We start from the raw sequence: 9,205 nt of genomic DNA, 5'->3' as shown, positions 1-9,205 counted from the left end.
ATACTTTCAAGCTATATACCCTGAAACCGCTGTTGAGAGAAATTAAAGGAGACAAATAAATGGAGAGATACTCCATGCTCACTGGTCAGAAGATGCAAAGTAGTTAACATGTCAGTTCTTCCCAGATTGACCTATAGAATCAACACACTCCCATTCAGAATTCCAGAGGGGATTTTTGGGGTAGACATTGACAAGAATATTCTAACGTTCATATGGGATTGCAGAGACCTAAAACAGTCAATATAACATTAAGACAGAAGAAATAAATTTGGGGAGTTACCTCTACCTTATTTCAAGACGTATTATAAAGCAACAGTCATCAAGGCACTGTGATATTGGCACAAAGATAGACAAATGGACCACAGGAACAGAATAGATAATGCAGAAATAAGCACCCATATAAGCACAACTAGTTTTTGACATACATAGAAAGGCAATTCAGTGTAGAAAGGACAGTCTTTTTGAGAAGAGGTGCTAGCACAATTGGATATTCCTATCCCTCAGATATGAGCATTGCTCAGTATTTCTTACTATGTATAGGCAAAAATTGACTCAAAATGAATGGATGACAGACCTAAAGGTAAGCTTAAGAAAAATTTAGAAGAAGACATTTGAAAACCTAGTCTGACCTTGTGTTGGGCCAAGTTTTCTCTGAAACAACATAAATAAATCTGATTAAGGGCTGTTATTCAGAATCTATAGAGAAAACTTTCAAAACCCAATTTTAAGAATACAAACAACCTAGTCAAAAATGGGCAAAAGACTTAGAACAGTTACTTCACCATTCATACATGGATGGGAAATAAGAACATGAACATGTGTCCAACATCCCCAAGTCATTAGACATATACAACAACAACAAGAACAACAACAAACTCCCAACAATTTGATAGCACTACAGATCTATGAGAATGGCTAAAATTTAAAATGGTTCTTCATAGCAAGTGTGAGGTAGGATTTGAGGGAACTGGAGCCATCGTATACCGCTGATGGGAGTGTAAACTGTTCAACCACTTAGTAAAACTATTTTTGTCTTTAGTAAAAAGTTAAATATATCTACCATATAACTCAGCCTTTCCATTCCTAGGTATTTACTCAAGCCAAATGAAAGTATACATCCACACGAAACTTGTACATAGATGCCCAAAGCACCTTTTTTTTTCCTTGCAACAGCCAAAAATTAGACACATTCCAAATGTCTGTTGGCAGGTGAAGGGATAAATAATCTGCTGTACATCTCCACGATGGAATACTACTCTGCAATGAGTAGTAATGAGCTATTGATGTATGGATGACCCTCAGAATACTTACTCTGATTGAAAGAAGCCAGACCCCAAAAAGTTCATATCATTGTGTGTGTGTGTGTGTGCGTGCGTGTTTGTGTGTGTGTGTGTGTGTGTGTGTGAGACAATCATAAGTTGTGCACAATTCTAGAAAATGCAAAGTAGTCTAATAGTGTTTGTTCCTGGTGATGGGGAGAAAAGCGTCAGGGAGAATCTGGGGGAAGGGTTGCAAGGGGTATGAGGAAATGTGTCTTATCTTCACTGTGGAGATAATTTCATGGGCCATGTGTCAAAACATACCAAATTGTGTACTTTAAACACACGCATTCTGTTGTATGCCAGCTATATCTCAAAAAAAATCTTTTTAAAAAATCTAACAAGAACAGAAAGAGCCTCATGGACGTATAGGACAATATCAAGTCACCAAACGTACATGTAATTGGTGTCACTGAAAAGAGAGAGTGAGAAAGGGACAGAAAAATATTTGAGGATAGAATGATAGAAAATGTTCTAAAGATGAGGCAAAACCATAAACTCACAGCTCCAAGAAAGTCTAAGTATTCCAAGCAGGAAACAGAATGAAAGGCTCACTAGGCATACCATAAATTAATTGCTTTAAAAACAGAAATAAAGAGACATTCTCAAAAGCAGGCTGAGAAAAAACAAAGACACATTACAAAAAGGGGAGCAAAGGTAAGAATGACTTTTGCCTTCCTGTGTGCAAAAATTAAAATAAAATATCTGAAACAATCAGGGCATTGTTGCATAAATTCCACTGTGTTCCCAATGCAGATTTTAATAAAACGGAATTAATCTAATCTCCGTGTGTTAACCTGTTCTGTGAATGTAGAAAGTCACAGAAAAATGTAAATTCGGGAAAGTGTCAGTTTGTTTTTATAGATATGTGTGAACTTGAGAAAAGTACAAAAAAAAAATCAAACAGATAATTTTGTTATCTGTAACCCCCAAAGTCTGGGATTGGTGGGGGTTGGGAAAGTAACGTGATTGATTGTTGAGCATTATTCATACATCTGTGAGCTGTTCGTCCGTTTTTTACCAGCAGGGTTAATTTGGCAATAGTTATATGTTCTGATAAACTGAAAGAGAGGAGCTTATTGTAGAATAACATAATGGTCACCATGACCAACTCTGGAATGAGACTGCCTTTCTTAGAATCAAATTCCAGGCTCTGCCACTTACAGTATATGAGAACTTTCTTATTACTTAAGTACTTGCTACAAGAGTTTTCCCAGGTGTAAAATGGAGATTATAGAAACACCCATTCTGTAAGTTGTTGTAGGAGTAAATTGTTTAACGATCAGTTGCCTGGAACCCATTTAAGTTTGTATGTGTGTGTGTGTGAGAGAGAGAGAGAGAGAGAGAGGGACAGGGACAGAGACAGAGACGGAGACAGAGACTGAGGGAGGGAGTTTGATGCAGAGATCAAACATAAATCAAGCTCAAATGTGGCGGACCTCTCAGAAATTAATGGAATAAAGATAGAGGATTTGAACCTGATACTGGGATTAATCTCCTTCTGTGCCTTGGCCTACACTCAGTGAAGAAATGTGTGATCAGCATTATTAGAGACATCACTTTTTAAGGCAGAAAATTTGTTTAGGTTTCCAAAAGTGGGGATGTAAATGATTATGAGTTCCATAAGAAGAGGCTGTAGGAATAAGGAAGAGAGGTTGAAGGAAGGGAAGAAAGCACGGTAATACTCTCATTTTACAGGAGAAAAAAAGAAAAGCTAAACTGGCTAAGGTGTATACAAGAAACTGAAGGTTAAGTGTATTATTTAGATTTACTAGGGTCACCAATAAAGGAACTAAAAATCAGAAGATGGTATGAAATCAGAGCGAAAGAAACTAAGGGCAGATTGAAGACACAGCAAGTGAATTAAATTCTCTCCTCTAAGCAGAGTGTGGTCACTTGATGAGGTCTGAAGTTCATCAGTTATTGAAATATCAGATTAAGTACTTTATTTAAATGTAAGAAGGTTGCTGCCAAAACAATGCAAGCAGGAATTATGAAAGTGTTCTACCCTGGGAAGCACAACTGGGGAGTGGGAAGTGATGGGGACTTTTGCTCTTTATCATAAAGGGCTTTGTACCTTCTGGTCATCACTATTTCATTTACCAAGTGCGTGACTTCTCCTCAGTAAGAACAATTTTTAATTTGGGGAATGGTTTCTAAAAGATGGTGTGTATGGGAGGAGGTCCCAAAGCTGATCACCACGACTTTCGCAAGAATTTACCATATGGAAGGAGACTTCATTTTACATCTGCTATACACATTGAGAGCTTAAATTGCTCAGCAACTCATGGTAATGAAGCTCAGCCACTCACATGCCAATAACCCATGAATGTGCCATAGCACAATCGTGAATGTTGGTAGTAGTGTTCTGGAGACATCAAAATGCATTCAGGACTCTACAGCAAAGTGGTTAGAGGGGTGTATTGCCTTACAGTAATTTATCTCCAAAATGGTAGACAAAAAGGGTGCCATTTTGGAGGGACGAACAGCAGTTGAGGGAAAATTCAACTTCCGACTCAACACCCTATTCCATTGACACAGTATTATCAAATCTTCTGGGTAGTTTTCTTGAGCACAGAAAATGGCATGCTTTCATGTGTTGACTTGCAAGGTCCTTGGACCTCAGGGAAGATAAGTAAGTGGGTCATTCAAAAGTCCTGAGGTCAGGAGAACTAAGGAAAACCTGAAAGGAGGTGTAAGCTAAGTGAGTTCAGGCCAGACAGTCAGGCAGCTGCCTGGAGTGAAATCCAGCCATCACCTGAGATGTAACCCAGAGGATCAGACTCCCTCTGAACTGAACCACCTTGCTCTTGGTCAGAGAGAAAATGCCAAGCTTCCTTGGGCACCAGAAAGCAAAGACACTGGGCCTTCAAAAACCAGTTGAACGAGGATATCCTCAGGACAGAGGGAAATGACATTAATAAGGAGTTGGGCCTTGATGCATGCCAGGCACTGTGAAAAACATTTTCCATACATTATCACTTTGTTCATCCTTACAAATATCCATCCCTTTGTACAGATGAGGACTCCAAAGCTAAAGAAACAAACAAAAAAGGGCAAGCGACTTGACCAAGGTAAGCACAGCTAGTAAGTCATGGCCTGGGAGTGTATGTACAGGTGTATTTTTATAAGATCACGTCTGTAAACAGCCTACGATTATGAAAAATAAAGGCGTTAAAATCTTAAGCATACATTGGAGAAAGTGTTGATTGCCAGGAAGAACAAAATATGTGAAATTCTACGTAAAAACCGTCAGTGGAGACAGCCCTTTGTTCTTGGTTCCTAAGGAGGGTTGGGGCAAAACTACTTGTTATAAAAAAAAAAATCCCTAAGACTCTTAATTAGAGTTTCTGAAGTTTCTGAAACTCAAAGCACATACCAAGGCTCAGAATGGTTAAGCGTTTTGTCTGGAACTCTGCCTACAAGGCAGTTTGCCTCCAAGGCCCATGTTCTTTGAGGAATTTCGGCCCAGGAATTCAGGAAGATACAAGAACTGCTAGGAGTATAGGCTTCTTCATCTCTCACGACCATCCTGATATCACCAATTATGTTCCCTTTTGTGGACCCTGTCTGTTTCTGAGAGACAAGTAGCGAAGGGTCAAAGAGACTCTCATTCTCATGAAAGGAGCCAGAGGAAAGAGTCAGAGAGAGAAAAATAAATTAGAGAGAGAAACTGAGGACTTGCTTGTCTCCTGCCTTTAATCACACCCAGAAGCAACCTAGGTGCGTGCCCTATTCGGCTGTGAGAATGAGATTGGGTGGGGGTGAAGTTCCAAAGGGGATGGTAGCTGTATTTTGTATTTTTTAATCACCCTAAAAATCTAAATTTTTGTCTGAAACAAAAATAGGACAAATGTTTTATTATTTTTTTTTTCATGCTGCCTGACGTGTACTTGGGTGCATGTTCTGTGACTTGCTGTAATTTTTGGGATGTTTAAAAACCTGTTCATGATTTTTAAAGGATGGGAAAAGATAGTTTCAGGTAAGCGGAAGCCCTCAGGAAGGATCAAGCTCGGATCCTAGAGTAGTCAGGGTCTTCTAAGAAGGCCCATGAGGACCAGGGTAGCGAGACGTGAGAATGGGGGAGTTTGGCAAGGGCCAGGTCACGCAGCTCCTTATATTTAAGTCATGTTGAGGAGTTTGCACGTTAGTCAAAGTGAAGTGGGAAGTCCTTCTGGGGTTTTGAGTAGGGGAGGCAAAGGCGCTGCTCATTTTTCGGAAAGAGCAGTCTGGCTATTGATGGAGAAGGAAGGCTGGTGAAAGTGGGCAATCTCTCAGGAGGCTATGGCAGGAACCCATGAGAGGGATATGGTGGACTCCAGCAAAGGTGGAGAGGTTCAAGTGGTGTTGGGAGGTAGAGGTGATAGGAATGGCTGAAGGATGAGACAGTGGCCAGAGGAAGATGTGGGAGTGGGAGAGAAAGAAAATAAAGGTGCTTCTCCATTTCTGTTTCACTTGAATACCCAAGTGGCCAGTGGTGCTATGCATCGAGAAGGGGAAGGCTTCTGTGGGAGGAGCAAAATTAGGGAGAGTAGAGGGCAGGAGATAAAAGAAGCTCAGGACTTCCATTTTTTGCCATTTAAGGATGAAATGCCTATGAGACGTCCAGGTGGAGATGTCAAACAGGCAGACAATTTAAGTATGAGATCACAACCTCTTATCTCCCCACCCCGTGGCCCCTGCCCCCAACACACAAGTGGGACCATAAACTGTTCCCTTCTCTGCAATTTACTTCTCTTGCTTAATAACAGCATGTTTTGGAGGTCCCCCTAGATCAGCCCCTGTACACATAACTCATGCTTGTTGATGGTTGCATAATCATCCACGGAATGCCTACACCATAATGTCTTCAGCCATTCCCCCAAATGATGAGTGCTTGCTTTGTATCCTAGTTTGCCCAATGTGAATCCTTCTGTGATAAACATGCTCGTGTGTATGTCCTGATGTCCTGGGGCTTTTATTCCTATAGACTCGACTCTCATTCCTTCACTGCCCTACATCTCTGTCTCCCTTAACTCTTCACTTTATAAGGATCCAAAGGACCGTTTGCTAAATGTGTTGCATTTATTCAAGACAGTGTAATAATCATTGTTCTTATTGGTTAAATAACAGGGGCACATCCAAACACTTTCCAATTCTTCCTAAATAAAAGCCTAAGACTACCTTTTTGTTGGCCTGTATCTCATAATCATTTTCATTCGGGGGGATTTAGGGGCAGTTTTTTTGTTGTTGTTGTTTTGCGCTTTTTTTTTTTTGTCAATTGACAAAAACAATTTCCCTACTACAAAATACAGGTACGCTTTCATTCCCTGTATCCCGGAGCATCCTTCCCATAGCTATGTCAGCGAGAATTCATGGGAAGAGAATTCTTCACATAAATCCCTGTTTTCAGTGTTTTGAGTCATGGGTTTTGTTTTTTTTTTTTTTTTGCATATAGAGTTGATCTGTCCCTCTCCCCAGTGGAACCTCCTCTCCCCATCCCCTACCTTCTTCTGTTATTTTGTTATTTTCTATTCTTTTCCCCTGCTCTCTGACCACATCCCCATTCCTTTCTATTACTCCCTCCAGATAGAAAGAAGGCGGTGGGTCATATGAAATGGAAGAGCAATGCTGGCTTCAGACACTCTTGAAGTGTGTCTGAGTCTGACCTTATTTCTTTTTAAAGCTCCACCTTGAAATGAACAGAAAGAGAAATCTAAACTCTAGCACACAAAGTCCTTGTTGTCCCATTTTAAACCAACTCCCAAGCAAATACAGCCAGGACCACTGAAAGCACGACCTGAGTGAGGACCTTGAGCCTGGGCCATGCAAGGTTCTTGGAGAGAAGTCAGGTTTAGGGCCGGTCTGTTCACCGTCCAGTCCTTTGTAATCTCTTCTGCTGGCTTATCATTCTAAATCCAATTTCTACATGTTGGCATATCCCAGGGAATAGCCCTGCCCCTCCTTCTCCCGACTACACTCTCTCTAGGTGATTCTGCCCAGTCTCATGGCTTTAAACACTGCTTGTGTGCCCTGTCTTCTCGATAATTCTGTTTCTGCAGCCTACATGGAGACGAGACTTCCCCAGACTTCGGACACTTAACATGTGCACATAGGAGCTCTTGACACACATCCCCAAGTGTCTTTCTCCCTTCTCCAAATCTACCTCATCCACTCCCCGTATTGCCTATGACCATACATAACACCTCCATGATCAAGACTTGCAAGAAAATGCTCTCATAGTAATCATTCATTTCTTAAGTTTGTTCACCAACTGCCTTCAGTCCACCAGCAGGTGATGTCTGTTCTCTTTCCAAAATATCATGTGAACCTACACGCTAGTCTCCAAATTCATGCTGCCAGTCTGGGCCAAGCCACCACCATCTCCCAACTGGGCTGCAGCAAGAGGGTCCGAATTGGTCTCCCCTGTTTTCCTTTGTGCCCTGCTCACTTGCAGTATTTTCCACGGAGAGCAGCCGAGCCAGAGAGAAATTACTGAATGGACTTCGTTCATGGCCCTCCCTTGATTCACTCCTCTCTCTGGATCCCTAGAGCACTTTGAGTGAAAACCAAACTCTTCATCATGGCTCCTTCCTACCACTGCACTGTCCTTTGTTCGTTCCCTCCCCTCTCTCACTGGGCTCCAGCCACACTGGCATCTTTTCTGCCTCTCCGGTGGTGCCGTGCTGCTCTTTTCTGCCGCAAGTCCAGAGGAACTGCAGTTCTCCCTGCTGGGCAGGTTTTCCCCCTGTCTCCTAGCAGGACTGGCCACTTAACATTGTCTTCAGAAAGGCCATCTTTGACCTTTGCCACTTCTCTTGGGTTCTGGGTCATACATAGGGACCCAGTGCTCCGGCTTCTTTCCCTGAGGGCATTTGTAGCAACCTTTAAGTGCTTTTATATTTTCTGCCATGTTTATTGTTTGTCTTCCCCACTAGAAAATATGTTCCTTGGATGCAGGGACCCTCTGCCAAGAAGAATGCCTGGTACAAGGTAGGCCCTTCATAAATACCTGTTGAATCACTGAGTGAATGAAGTGAATAACACTTCCTCCCACAAGAAAGGGACCTCTCTCTCCCTCCACTGGTGCTCCCCAGGGCTCTTCATTTTTGCCTCCGTCACAGCACCTAGTAGTCAGAAAACTTTTGATTGCAGATGTGACCAGGAACTGAAAGAAACGAGGTGGGGACCCCATGGAGAAAGGACGTGGAGAGCATCCCCTGTTCCTGTTACTAGAAGGTCAGGGGCCTAGGGATTGTCTTCAGGCTTGACAGGTTTGGGGATTCACTGGCCACTGTATGACTTTGCTGAACCTCTCTCTCCTACTGCTTCACTGATTTCTGTTGGCTCTGTGGGCTGGAAGTCAAAGCCAGAGAAAGAGATCTTGTTGAGTCCTGGTCCTTGAATTGGTCGCCCTTGTCACTTCTGTCTCTCAACAATGGGCCGAGAAGTTCTTCTCATCATCCCCATGTACCCTACCCCCTCAGCAATTATGTCTTCCCCCTTGGTCTCTGCCTCCTCCGGTCCCTCTTGGATGGCCACCTGCAATGGTGAGGCACAGCTCATCTGCGTCCTGCCTACAAGCACCCTAGCCCCCCAGGAGATGGTTCCCAAGAGTGGTGACAATGACCCCCTTGGTCAAGGCACCAGCTGTACAGCAGGCTTTTCCTAAGTCTCTGTCCCTTTCCCTTGCTGGCACTAATCCTGTCTAGGGGCAGAGGGCTAGACTTTGCAAGCTGGCGAGGCACATGTCTGTGTGTCTGTTTCTCAGCCATCTTGGGATGCTTCCCAGCCAGTGATGAGAAAGTTCCCATGCCCTCAAACCCCACAGTGACTCAGTCAGTTCTGACGGTTCAGGGTTGTTCTATCGTGTGCAATCGCCCGGGTCCTGCTGCCACCACAGAAAA

The sequence above is a fragment of the Vicugna pacos genome, chromosome X, assembly GCF_048564905.1.
Source record: "Vicugna pacos chromosome X, VicPac4, whole genome shotgun sequence".
Lineage (NCBI taxonomy): Eukaryota > Metazoa > Chordata > Mammalia > Artiodactyla > Camelidae > Vicugna > Vicugna pacos.
The sequence above is the reverse complement of the archived record's forward strand: the minus strand, read 5'-3'. Positions refer to the sequence as shown.